Source organism: Amblyomma americanum, chromosome 1 (genome assembly GCF_052857255.1).
Source record: "Amblyomma americanum isolate KBUSLIRL-KWMA chromosome 1, ASM5285725v1, whole genome shotgun sequence".
Classification (NCBI taxonomy): Eukaryota; Metazoa; Arthropoda; class Arachnida; order Ixodida; family Ixodidae; genus Amblyomma; species Amblyomma americanum.
In genome coordinates this window covers 18219164-18232676 of record NC_135497.1, presented here as the reverse complement: position 1 = coordinate 18232676, position 13513 = coordinate 18219164, and the positions used below count along the sequence as shown (strand labels likewise).

General features: G+C 48.2%; 1 protein-coding gene and 1 pseudogene across 1 annotated transcript in view; one reads left to right on the top strand and one right to left on the bottom strand.

Annotated features, from left to right (window-relative positions):
• The window catches only part of LOC144131005 (uncharacterized), a 303799-nt gene that overhangs the window by 268877 nt on the left and 21409 nt on the right, over positions 1-13513 (bottom strand). The gene's annotated exons all lie outside the window — the stretch shown is intronic.
• LOC144119044 (uncharacterized) lies at positions 1042-9947 on the top strand (annotated as a pseudogene).

Below are 13513 nucleotides of genomic sequence, written 5' to 3'. Positions count from 1 at the left end.
TTTTTTTAGGCCGGCTTTTTTTCTAGCAAACTGGAATAAATATAAAAGGAAAATGTAAAAGTATGCTTGTAAACTGCTTAAAATTGTCATCATTGGTAATCACTTGAATAAATTTATTTCCTTCAGTTAAAAAGAGTACAGGATTCAAGGCTTAAAGGCGCTCTAAAGAGGGACCTGAACTCCTCTTATTACCGCTGGAACTCTATCTACACGTTCCGGGCATTCTTAGAAACTTCGAATTAGTGTCCTGTGGGGCCGATTGCCCTAATTAAATCGGCTTAAAGGCCCGGCTCCGCGCTTTTTTTTTTTAGGCAGGAGGAGTCAACCAACGCGTCAGCCAGTCCCGTGGCGGCTTTCCGCACTGCCATCGGCGGAGTGATACGTAAATCAAAGAGTCAACGTGTGTATTTATTTCTGTGGACCTAATTTGCGGCTATATTGCCTGTGACTGAAACTGTTTATTCAGAGAAACCTAAAAAACAAAATAAAAGCGAAAGAGAAGCCGCCACGGGACTGGCTGAAAGGCACTCCACGCGTTGGTTGACTCCACCTACCTACCGCGTAGAGTTCAAAAAAGGCGGGAGCCGGGACGTTTAATCCGATTTAATTAGAGCAATCGGCCGCACCGGACAATAATTCCAGGTTTCTAAGAGTGCCAGGAACGTGTAGATGCAGTTCCCCTGGTGAAAAGACGAGTTCAGATTCCTCTTCAATGCACCTTTAAGACTAGAAAAAATCCGATACACGTAAACAAACATGGCGGACCAAAATCAATCGTTCGCATTGTTCGAGGCTCGCTTTTTTATTTTGGGCATAAGTTAAAGGTACAGGCTGGTTTCAATAATGAATGCTAGCAAGGCTCGATGCTGAGGTCCATGTGTCCACATGCGTGTATCTGGCGGCCGGTTTGCATGGTAGCTGTATGGCTGCGTCAATCACGCGCTACACTAAGCCCGGAGCTAGTTGCCGAAAAATGGCTGAGCATTTCCTGCATGGCGGGAGCAGAGCATAAAGGATGTGTTAGGGGATGAGGCCTATGTAATGTCGAGGACGCCCTTACCGCAGCAGTCAGCACAGCGCGACCTCCTCACGGTGAGTTAGACCGCCGGGAAGGAGGTTACATCCACGCGGTGCACGGAATTAAAGCACGCGTGGAGCGTAGCACATATTCTTGTTGTATAATGTCTCCATCTGAATCGCTTCCATGAAAAAAAGAGGCTTAACAACGAGAACGTGCCGAATGCAAAATGAGAGCGGCGTCTGTGCCTAAGCAATTGTGGAAAAGAATGCAATGCAGACACAACTCCAAGTGCTGTTCTAACAGCCTTCAGTATAGATGGGTTTTTCAGAAGTGTTGCACAGCAAGAGAAATAGACCAGAGGTGGCCAGTCTATTTGGAGCTTCTAATAAAAGTCCTAACGGGGCAGCTCTCACTAATATCTTCCAGCACACGAGATGTACCGGCACCTCTGGCAAAGCGAGGTTTCTGTTCTGCCTGCATTTCAAAATAAGTCCGACGAAGGACGCACCTCATAAGCCAGCCGGACACCCCGATTAGGACGTCCGTTTTCGGATCTGTTTCGGTGATCCTTCGGATGTCCGGATTCGGATCTATGGCGGTCGTCCGTCGGACATCGCTGGCCGTCTGGGGCCTTAGGGGTATGACGTGATAGCGTTAATGGAATATTGCCCACATATGAGAAACTGATCATTCTCTATTTTACATTCATAGATTCCTGGGGTTCCTCATACCACTCCTGGTGCAGCGGTTAAACGACACGCCACTGCTGCCACCGGTGTGGTTTGTGAGACCCAAGGTGCTCTTCCTGAGCAATCTCAAGGAATAGGCTTCGGAACATCAGCGAAATCTGAGATTGACGGGTTCCGTGCTCCCACACTAAAATGCGAGAAAGAGGACGTGTCCTGCACTAAAACTATAATGTTGCTCTCTAGCTGAGCGGTGGACTTCTCAAACTGGCCGCAGCCTGCATCTGCACCAGCTAGTTGCGCTCCTGGATAATGAGAAACATCTCAAGCTGTGGATATTTCAAAATAACTGCACCACGGCAACCTCGCATCCTTCACAGCAGTGAGATCGGAAGAGACTAAGCTCGATGAAACCGTATGAATAGAATGAGGCGATGCCATGAGGGCCTCGTGTGGTTTCAAAAAAGTCAAAATTTTTTCCGGGTTAATGTCAATGATGTTCTCAAAAGTCGCAGCGAAGTAACGCCTCTTTAGAAGATCTGGCCAGTTTTCACATGCACACAACGATCCAAAATATTTATACTGCTTTGAAGGAGGTTTCGAGTGCTTAGCTGCCTGATAATCCTTCTAGTAAATTTGGAAACCACGATTTTCAAGTGTCGGGACATGTGAAAGCAAGCGGCCGCGTGTGCCAGCAGACTGAGCATCCCCTGCCTGCACTTGTTGAGCCTGGTGCTTCGACAGCCATATCTATTCTGCCAAGAATCAAGCACGCATAATTTGTTCGCCTAAACCAACCAGTTTTAACGAGGTAGCGTTAAGGAGCCCATGTCGCAGAAAAGTCGACGTCCGTCGTCGGCGTCGTTGGCCGTGAGCGAAAAATCCACGGAAGATCCGCAGAGAAGAAAGCTAGGTGGGCCACCTAGATCACGTGACTCTGTGGCATCATCGCAACCTGCCCACCGGATTGTGAGACCACTTTCACAGGTGCCATTTCGCTTAATTATTGGTCGCGAGAGGCAGCTCATGAAGAGCACAAGCCCCACCGGTGGCAGCACCTGCCATCGCAGGGCCGCGGTGCATTGCTTAATCGCTGCACGACTGTACCAAGAGTGGTAGGAGGAGTCCTCCCTTTGATCTATGACTAATGAATAGTTCGGCATATATCAGCATCAACCCTTTAACGCTATTGGGTCATACCCCTTAAGGAGTGTCCCCTCTTTTATTTTTTTCTTTCACGCTGTTCGATACTAAACAGGGCCACGGAACAAGTGAGAGAAATACCCCAGCTCATTGTGAATTTTACCAAGTCTCCTTCACAGCCCCGTAGGGAGCTGTATTCGGATGCAGAGGCCATTCTCTCGGGCTGGCACGGTCTTCAAGCGCATCAACGAGCGTGTTAGAGAGCCGGCGGCGCGAACACATGTTCATCAGCTGCCTCGTGCATGGATCGATTCCTAAATCATTGCATAACGTAATGCGTTTTCCCTAGCTGCGTTCCCTTTGGTTGGCAAGCATCCGCAATGCTTTGAAAACGCTGAGCTGCAGGAGACGCAGCACTATACGCTCTCTTTTTTTCTTTTTTGTTTTCCACAAAACTTATTCGCATAAGACCTGCGGCGTAAAAGGAAAAAAAAAGTTATACATAAATTATTTTATATACCGCGGCTGTTCAACGGAGCTCGCTTGCAGAACACGCGTGCTGACCTGGAAAGCCGCTATGAATGCGCTTCCACACGGAGAATTAAATGCACAAAGCTGCCTGTTACGAAAGCAGATAGCGTCCCTCCCTCCCTTAGAGCGAGCGCGAAGAGCCCTACAAACTCTAGGGAAACAAGCCTCCGTTGACGTTTCCCAAGAAAACGCAGGCAACCTGCTGTTGCTGCTGGGAAACACTCCTAATCTTAGACAACACTAAGGGCCCAGAAGAAAACTGGACTACTGAAAGTGCCAGAAAATCTGAACTGGGCTCCCAAAAGCAAACTCGGTGACCTATATATTTTTGGCAATGAGCTAAATATGAGTGCTTTCATAAGTGATGCCTAAAGTGCTCTCGCCTGAGAACCTGCTGTGACCTACCTGATGAGGCAAAATATTACTTGGTGTTTTGAATCGTCTGTGGCATCGACATTATTCTTATTATTACATTTACGGTCTCCATATGGCCCCAATTCAGCTGATTTTGTCTAATTCCTCTCGGCCTCGGGCTTTCTAGTCAAACCTTTCCTGTTCATACTCTCAAGGTTGCAGAAAAACCAAGGTCTTACTTTTTGGCAGTTTGATTTTAGGAGAAGCATATCCAAGGTAACGGCTGTGCTTGCTATGATAGGAAATGCCGCAGACAGCACCAAAAGGGTCTGCAATGGGTCATGAGCATTTCTTCACTACAAGAAATATTTTTGACTGCCTCGACCAGAGCGTACTTGCTAACGAGGCATATTCATACGACACCCCTTCGTCTGGCCACTCATTCTTGTTTTAAGTCCACGCTGGCTCCTCTTGAACAGTTTCTGAAAACAATGTTCTTCGTTTTATAAACGAAAGAACTGCGCAAGAAAGGACGGAATAAGAGAGTTGAAACGCCTAAACATCTCGTCAGCCCGAGTAATTACAACTACTTGCGGTGGAAAAATTAAAGGGCACACTTTAGTCACCGCACGTGCATCAAGGCGACAGCCTTTGTGTCGTCCTGTTAAGCTCTCTAGCGCAACACAATCACCTCACGCTTCTCGAATTAGTTTCGGTTTCAAGTTGCAACACACTATACCTTCGTTATATCCGGTGTGTTCTTTATATCCGGTTTCAAGTCACGACATACGCTTTCTAAAACCCCCTCGTTCCGTCGGACTAGGAGAGAAAATAAAGAAAAAACTAGGTGACCGAGTGGTTAAGGCGATGCACTGCTAATCCATTGGTCTCTGCCCGCATGGGTTCGAATCCCTTCCTCGCCAAAATTATTTTATTTGACTGACAGGCGGCGCGGACTCTTTCTGAGGACGCACAAAACCTGTCCACAACGATGAGCCTATAAAGGGTTTCGTCTTAAACCTGCTCTTAGTATGCGCTCGTCCCGTGCGCTTCCTCTCTCGTGTCCCGCCCTTTTCAGAGCGCAGCTCTTTCCCCCCCCCCCCCCCCCCCTCCGTGGCGGCGACTGCACGATAGCGCTCCGTTTGCCGAAGCACCGGCTCGGCATCGGCGGATCGCGGTGCGTGCATCCCGAGCTGAAACGCAGAGCCACGTTCACTTGACTCGCTAGCAGCGTCAGCGGCATCAGTCAGTCGCTGCTATCTCTCCGCCGCGCAACGTTCCCATGCGCCCACCAACACCCTCTAAATACTTTCTTCAGGCCTCTCCAGGCCCTCCTTTCCACACGCGCTACGTCACGCCAAGTGTCCGGTCAGGCTGCTCACCAAGCGCGGCTCCGCTCCGCTCGGTTGTCTCCCTCGATGTGCTCGCGCTTGCCCGGGCAAGCACAGACACGAACGCAGTCTTGCAGTGAGCGTCTAGCTGCTGCTTGAGTCTTTCAGCCTGGCGTTGGGTGCATTTCCGTTCGCTCCTCGCACGGCTGTGTCTGTTTCGTGTGGCCGTTTCTTGTGTGGCGTGCGTACCTGTGCTAGCGCACGAATGGGAAACTGATTGCCTGCCGTGTAGCGAGTGCAACTTCGTGAAACATGGGCCGGTGCTGTGTTCCCGGGTGCCGCGGGAACTACCAGAATGGTCCCAAAGTACGTGTTTATTGCTTCCCAAGAGACGAAGTACGAAGAAAAGCCTGGTTGCGAGCCATTCCACGGAAGGATTTCACACCTACAGAGCATTCGAGGGTAAGACTCTGAAATATTGCTTAATAGGCGCTGGTAATTATCTTAGTTGTGAGCTGTCGCTCCCGGAAAGGCATGCTGTCTTTGTAGGCAATGATATCACTTCTTACACTTATGTATGAATTGTCCAGGAAGCATTTAGTTCTGTGGATGTGCATAAGGCTTGTGTAAAAGCTGTGTAAATATGTAAAAGCTGTTCACTATTCAGACTCTTTTTACTTAGTGTTTTAGGCAATGGAGAGTCATGGCGAATGGCCTTGCTTCATTTTCTCGTGCAGGTGTGTGAACTGCACTTCCACGCAGGCGACTTCATTACGACGTTGTCACACCAAGATGAACTGACAGGGAAAATAATAGAGGTGAAGCGTGACAGGCTACAGTTGAAGATTGATGCTGCGCCTTCTGTTTTTCCAAACTGCCCAAAATACTTGTCCTCAACGCCTGGACGGAGTGAATCGCCAGAGACGAAAAAAGCAAGAAGGGAAAACGCTGCTTTGCAGGAGGCTATGAGGAAGTCACTTCAGTCTAATGAGCTTGAACAGAAAAGAAACAAAGTTTCATCTTACGAGGAGTTCAAATCTAAGTTGCCTGGAATCTGCAACACGAAATTCTGGACCGTTTCTGTCGATGAGCAGTGCGTTAGGTTCCTTCTCATCGAGAATGATCCTTCACCTAATGTGAAATGCGCCTTGGTAGTTCTCCCTGATCTGTCACTTTCTGTTTTCTTGAATGGAGTGAAGCTTCTGTCGCTTCCTTCAGGCAGGATTCTGCCAGCTCAAGTATGCGACACCTCCAGCCTGTCCTTGCTGCTAGAAGAACTCGAGATAGGCTTGCATAATATACCTGAGGTGACGAAAGAGTCGAAACATACTAAAGTATTGCAGTTTGTCGGTTCACTGCTTGCAGACCTCATTGAGGACAGTGATACGACGAAAGAACAGTCTTCTTTGCTGAAATTTCTGGTTGAGCAGATAGAGCTTCTCCTCGCGAAACAGCATGTGTATAGCGCAGAGCTGCTGGTATTCGCCAGTATTTTGAATTCAATTTCTCCTCACGCATATCACTTCACAAGAGCTGCATCAAGAATCATTCTGCCCCATCCTTCCACACTGCGCCGTGTTTGCTCAAATTACAAAGCTGACCCTCTTGTGGAGCAAAATCAACCGCACTGTCTCTCCTACATCCGAGAACGAGTCAAATCAATGAAAGACCACGAGAAGACAGTGACCCTGATGATCGATGAGATCCACATAAAACCATACTTCGACTACAAAGGGGGCACAATAGTAGGATCGTCGGTTCATTCAACGGAACCAGCAACAACAGCCCATGTGTTCATGGTACAATCACTCCTTTCTGCAAACAAGGACGTCATTCACATATTACCTGTGAGCAAACTGAGCGCAGAAATTTTGCACGAGCATGCTAAGAACATAATCATTAATGTTGAGAAAATGGGGCTCAAAATTATCGCTGTGATAACGGACAACAATGCTCTGAACCGCAAGATGATGTCGTTATTTGCTACAAGTCCTCAGGTGAGCATTGTCTATCCCCATCCAGCCGATAACGCTCGCCCTCTTTTCTACGTGGTCGATCCTGTGCATCTCTTGAAGTGCATTAGGAACAATTGGATTAACCAGAAAAACCCTGGAACATGCCTCTATTTCCCTGAAATGGACTTGAGTGGAGCAATGCCCGAAGGGCCTCCTCGTATGAAAGCTGCTTCTTTCGCAGCTGTGCGGCAGCTTTATTCTTCAGAGAAGACGTCGCTTGTGAAGGCTGCTTACAGACTGAACGCAAAAGCCGTGAATCCAACCTCAATGGAGCGGCAAAATGTAAAGCTCGCTCTCGACGTCATTAATCAGTTTGTTTCAAATGCCCTCAGGACACATGGTTCCGCGTTCAAGATTCCTCAAGCTGAGTCGACTGCTCTTTTCATTGACGTTATCCTCACATGGTGGCAAATAGTCAATGTTAAGACCCCTTGCAAAGGCCAGAGGCTAAGGGACAGCATGCAAGACCCTGTAAGGTCTGTTGATGACACACAGTTAGCTTTCCTGAGCGGCGTTGTGGACTGGTTGGACGCTTGGGCAAGAATAAACATCACCAGTGGCTCGCTGACGAAAGAGACTCACAGTGCTTTGCGACTGACATGCTATTCTCTGGTAGAACTCTCGCGCTACTGCTTAGAAGAACTTCACTTCAAGTACGTACTGCTGGGCAAATTTCAGACGGATGCGCTAGAAGACCGGTTCGGCCGTTACCGCCAGCTGGCAGGATCACAGTACCACATTTCCGTGCGTCAGCTCTACGAATGTGAGAAGAAGCTTCGTCTTCAAAAACTTTTGACATTTCCACGCGAGGAAACAGAGTTTGAAGACGTAAGTGAGGATCTTGTCCCATGCAACTTTTCTGTGGCTGTCAGCGACGACGATATTACACACGCCCACTCTGACATGGATGCTATTGTCTACATTGCAGGATACGCTGCTCATGCTGCTTTAAAGAAGCTTTCATGTTCTGCTTGCTTCAGCACATTGGTGATTGAAAATCGAGAGATCGAAGCGGAAAATACTGCCATGATAGCTAACCTGTCGAGAGGAGGGCTGAAGTTTCCCCAGCCATGCACAGTTCACATGGTACTGATGACTAAACTAGTTGCAGAGAAGTTGTCTTTTGGAGCAACCGCGGAAGATTTTCTCTCCTGTAGAAATCAACGTGGTGTCGTGATTTCACAGACGATTTCCCTCCTGGACGAACACGACATTGAGACATGTGAAAATGGCCACACTGCACAAACTCTCCTGCGCTTGGTAGTACGCGTTGCAACCAACGTTGTTCTAAACAACTTTTGCAAACTAAGAAATGATGCCATACAAGACAATGCGCAGCAGAAGGCCGCAGCCCGGAAAGCAGCAACGCTTAAGAAGAAGTAAGTTTTATTCCCAAGCAATAAAAATGCTTTGCGCACACTTCATTGCTGGTGTCTCGTCGTTTTTTATTGTAAGGGTCAGATTAGCTGTACAAATACTCAACAGCGCAACATTATTGTGAGTGTCATTATTGCTGTGTGTGAAAGCTTTAAGCAAAACACAATACAGAATAAAACTAACACAATGCGCAGTAGACGGTGTTTTTTTTTTCAATGTTCACGAACTTCTACTTTAACAACTAGATATACGCATGTGCGGTCTGTGCGGATGGATTTTACCGCACGGCAGACATCATGTACGTGATAGAACCTAATAATTAGATGATTAATTGAAATTAACTAATCAATTTTTTATTATAATGACCAATAATGCGAAATTGGCGGCCGTATGCTAAATTGTTTATTATAAAAAACTGTATTAGCAGCTCGAACTTTCTTGACAATAAGGTGTTCTGCAATAAAAAAAATATATAAAGCAGATAAAATGATAGCCTAAGGCGCGCACAAACTAGCGAATTTCTTTTCTGCAGCAACGACAAAAATGAAAATGAAGGAATCACTTATAAGGCAGCTACGTACGGCAGTACCCGAATAGTGCAGACGGGCGCGGCGCGCTGAAATCGCGGAGCGCGGGGCCTGCACGGTCCCTTGGCGTGACGTCACGCGGCCGGTGGAGAGGCCTTAGCATTGAGAGGGTGTTGCGCCCACGCGCTGCCTTCCGCGGACAACGACTTCACATTCTACAACGGAAAAGCCAATCCGGGCAGAACGCTAGCCGATGAATTTCGTCGGTTGCAGTCCCGCAGACTTGACACCATCACCGCCGAGTGCCTCGCCATGACTGAACAGCCGCACTGCTTGTTGAACTCAGCGCTTAACGTACGCTCCCTTGCCGCACATGCCAAGAACGTATACATCACAGTCACATTTTGTGGCATGCCTCTGTACCTTGCCTTGCGGAAACCTGGATGGATCACGAAGAGCCTCTCGAAATAATAGATTGCCAGTACTGCTGTGGCGCTCGCAGAGGCCGCAACAGAGCGGCGGGAGTGGCTATCTGCTTGCGTACGGATCTTTCTGCAATACCGATCGAAATGTTTGGCACGTCCGATGAAGTTGGTGAACTGCGCGCCGAAAAGTTGGCCAACGGCTTGCTGGTAGTGGCTGTCTACTTCTCCCCTGCCCCGCTCACCAAAGATGTCGTGCACTTCCTGCGACTCGCATTAACCGCCCATCGATCCACCCCAACGTCAGTAGTGGGGGACTTTAATGTAGATATAAAGACAAACAGGAATTTCTTACCACTTATGCGAGAGAACATCCCGTTCCTCTCGCTTGTAACGCCTCCCACGGCTGTGACAGCATCGCTAAATACTTGCATAGACCTCGTCTTTAAGAACCAGGCATTGGTGCAGCAAGTCGAGCATACTATATCCATCTATTTTTCCGACCACAAAGCTTCCTTCATGACAATGAAGAACTGTTAGTGGAATGTTTCTTGAAGAAGGAATATGTGTGAAAAATAACAAGTTGTCTGTAATTGTACATACATGTCTTGCCCGAATTATTTGCTTCAATCTATCGAACAGCTGATGAGCTGCGCTCAATGCTCGCATTGGGAAGTAACGTAATCGTCAGCAATTTTTTTTTGCGCAGCTCCTTTTTCATAATGTCGTACCCAACTAGCCCCTCACCGCACTCTTCTAAATGTTATCGGTGCCACATACGTAGTGAGCCTCAGTCCCTTAGGAAGCACACGAGATTCGATTTAATTCACACAACGTTGGCTACTTTTGAAGTTGTGTCTTTCAAGAATGGTCCCAGTGTGAATGATCTTGGGTTCTGCGTGGCAGCTCTTCAATATTTGCGTTATAGAAAAGCTAATAATGTGTCACATCTGATGATATCCAGGGAATATTGCAATGCCCCACAGATAAAGTGAACCAACTCGTTGAAAGGGATGATGGACTCCAGAATCACTTGAGCACGAATAGCGTTATCTAGCAACGACTTCCGGAAGTGGCTGACCAAACAGTCAAGTATTTGTGAGTCACGTTTATAAGTGGTCTCTAAATAAACTCCAGATTCCTTTTCTTTTTTTTCATTGCGATCTGCAGGTTCCCTTATGTACTCATTTCGGCGATGTCAAGAAAACGCGTCGGTCTCATTTTGTTTGACTCGCATAATTTAAAATCTTTGATGAAGCGACCTTGATGACCTGCCCTGGTCAGACGTTTTAAGGCAGCAGCAGCAGTACCGCGCTCTGAACAGGGGAAGAATTAAATTCTAAACCATCACGGCACCATGAGTGGGCAGCGAGACGTCCACCAGCCAATTCACAACAGTACCCGCTCCACCAACGTAAAGCTAAGCACTTTTAAGGCGAAAGCATTTAATGGCTCACGCTCGCGTGGGTCCGTTACGCTCTTCAACTCGATAAGAAAAAAAATCCTTGTGCACCATGGGATTACAACCATCGTGCTTCCGTTCCGCAGCCGAGCGTGCTAACGAGTACGCTACTTCCTGCCAACGCACATGTAGTTCTCCTTGTTTAGGACGCTGGAGTGTGTTTGCGGAAAGCCGTCACATCAGACGGATGCCTCCCAAACGCCCCCCAGTGTCTCCAGCATTTAAGATTCACAAACAATTGTGTACTTAATTAACATCTTAACCACACTTCAGTGACACATGCAGCAACACCGCGGTAAAGGCTTTCGCCTCACTGCACTTTAGCTCAACAAAGTGCCCCCCCCCCCCCCCCTGATTTTTTTTTACCACGCCATTCGGTTCTGCGCTCTAACATGCATGTTATTTCTTTTCAAGACCAGTAGGCGTTTTTGCCAATAAAAGAAGGCGTCAGTATTCGAGTGTTTGCTTCCGCGAGCCTTTGACAGCAGGAGAACAAAGCCGACTCGACAACAGCGGCCGACGGGCGTAGTAATTAACCTACCTACCTACCTGGTTGGGAGCCCACTGGCGTCGCGCGTGGCGTTATCCGGAGATGGCGCGACTCGCGAAAGCAATCCGCGGCACCCAGGCATGCTGGCGCCTTGCCCGGCCAGTGACGTCAGGCACACCCACCGGCGCGCTGCCGTCTAAACAACTCCGCCAAGTCGCGCATCTCGACGGAGATCGAGTGGGCTGTCACAGGCAGGGGTCAATGCACGTATTTCGACGCAGCTAAAACACCGCGGGGTTTACGCTCAGTTTTCTCGATTCAATATCGGCGTCTGACCCATGTCATTTCGCTTCAGCGCTAACACATGACGGCTCCTACTCAGCCGCCACCGTGCGTAAAGCGCTACTTTCTTCAGCGATGCCTATAATGCGACATGTTTTAGGCGGGAAAAGAACGGTAGTCAGAGCTGGCCACTGAGGCCGCAAGCATGAAAGGTAGAAGGCTCGGCGACCGAGGAGGGATATATCTCTTCGATGACCAAAAAACTGCAAGCGTTGGAAGCACTAAGGTAAAAGCCAAAAGCCACAGCCACAACCTGCCCCCCAGGTTGTGAGCAACCTGTTCCAAGATAGCAAGCTAGATAGCAAAGAGTTGCCGACAGGAGCAACCCGGAGCCGTCCGGTGTCACGAAATTTGTTGATTGGCCGAAAAAGGCATGACGTCACAAGCTCACGTGGCCCCAAAGAATGTATGGAAAAAAAATAGATATATGCAAATTTCCCCTCACAGTGGCCTTGTGTCTTCCTCTCAAAACAAAGGACTTTCAATCAATCAATATGCAAATCTCAGCACCGTCACAGAATAGCGGATGCCTGCTACTGCAGCTGACGGTCTGAATATGGCGGTTAACGAACCGACATGTGCAAAGAAACTGACGCAAATACACACACACATAAGTTGCAACATGAGCTGCGGCAATCTAATGCGATCGCATTCTACTCTTTTTGGTGACTTAAGCGTCTCCAGTTTTTGCACGTTTTAGTTACGTTTCGGTCTGCATTTGTGCCTGACGAATAAGAGACAGTGGTCTCTTAAGTTCAACCTATCGGCGTTCCGCAATTTGAAGTAAGTCACTTAGCAGACTGACGTCGGAACGGTGCTGCCACTGGCGCGTCGGAACGGACGCTACCAGGAATGCACTAACGTACTGAACCATAACCACGACTGGAGAGCACAATGAAACCAATGAACGTTCCTTGTAACTGCTTGCACACGATTGCAGATTTTCCGTACCATGTGGAGCGTAATGAACTGTCCCCGCGCTTTCGAACCTGTGCAGACAAAAGCGGCCGCAAAAAGGATTCCTGCTCTCTCAAGGCGCACTGTGAGCACGGGCACGTATCGCTCAGTGCACGACCCGCGCGCCACTCGTCCGGGGCTTCGCTGGGTATACTACGGGGACTTTGGCGAAAAGAGAGTATTCGTCAAGCAGCGACTGCAGCGTTCAACTGGGAAGAAGCGGCGTTTGGCTGTCCGTGAGTAAAAGACCAACGTCTAATTTCTCGCATTCAAGAAAAATATTAATCAATCAAAAGCCTAAGAACGCCCGTTGCAGGACTCCCACTGACTTCTATAGTTGATTCTGTCTTGCGCCCGCTGCTCCTCATCCCCCCCAAACTTCATTTCTTACGCCGACCTGACCCTGTGGCAACTCCCACTGCGTTTGCCTTCCCTTCGTATCTATTCCGTTACTCGCATGAGCGATCCGCTTTCTTGCGCATTGCATGCCCACGTCCGTTTATTCTTGATTTCAGCTAGGGTATCATTAACTGGCGTTTGCTCCTTGACGAACGCTGCTCTGCTCCTGTCTCTTAAAGGGCTAAGACACCTAATTTTTTGCTGCATGTTTTCTTCTTCCAAATGATCAGCGCTGAATAATTTATAATTGAATTTCTGCTTGATGCTGTTTCGGTTTCGATCTCATCAGCAGAATGATGCCGGTAACGCATTTGGAGTTTTTGCGTCACGTGACAAAAAAAATTTGCTGCTATAAAATTTTTCTGCGCACTTAGGTCAACCTCACAGTCGCTTGATTTCAGACGCCGCGTAAAAAATAATAACACGGCGTGGAATCGGCTGCTTTCGTGCAAAGCG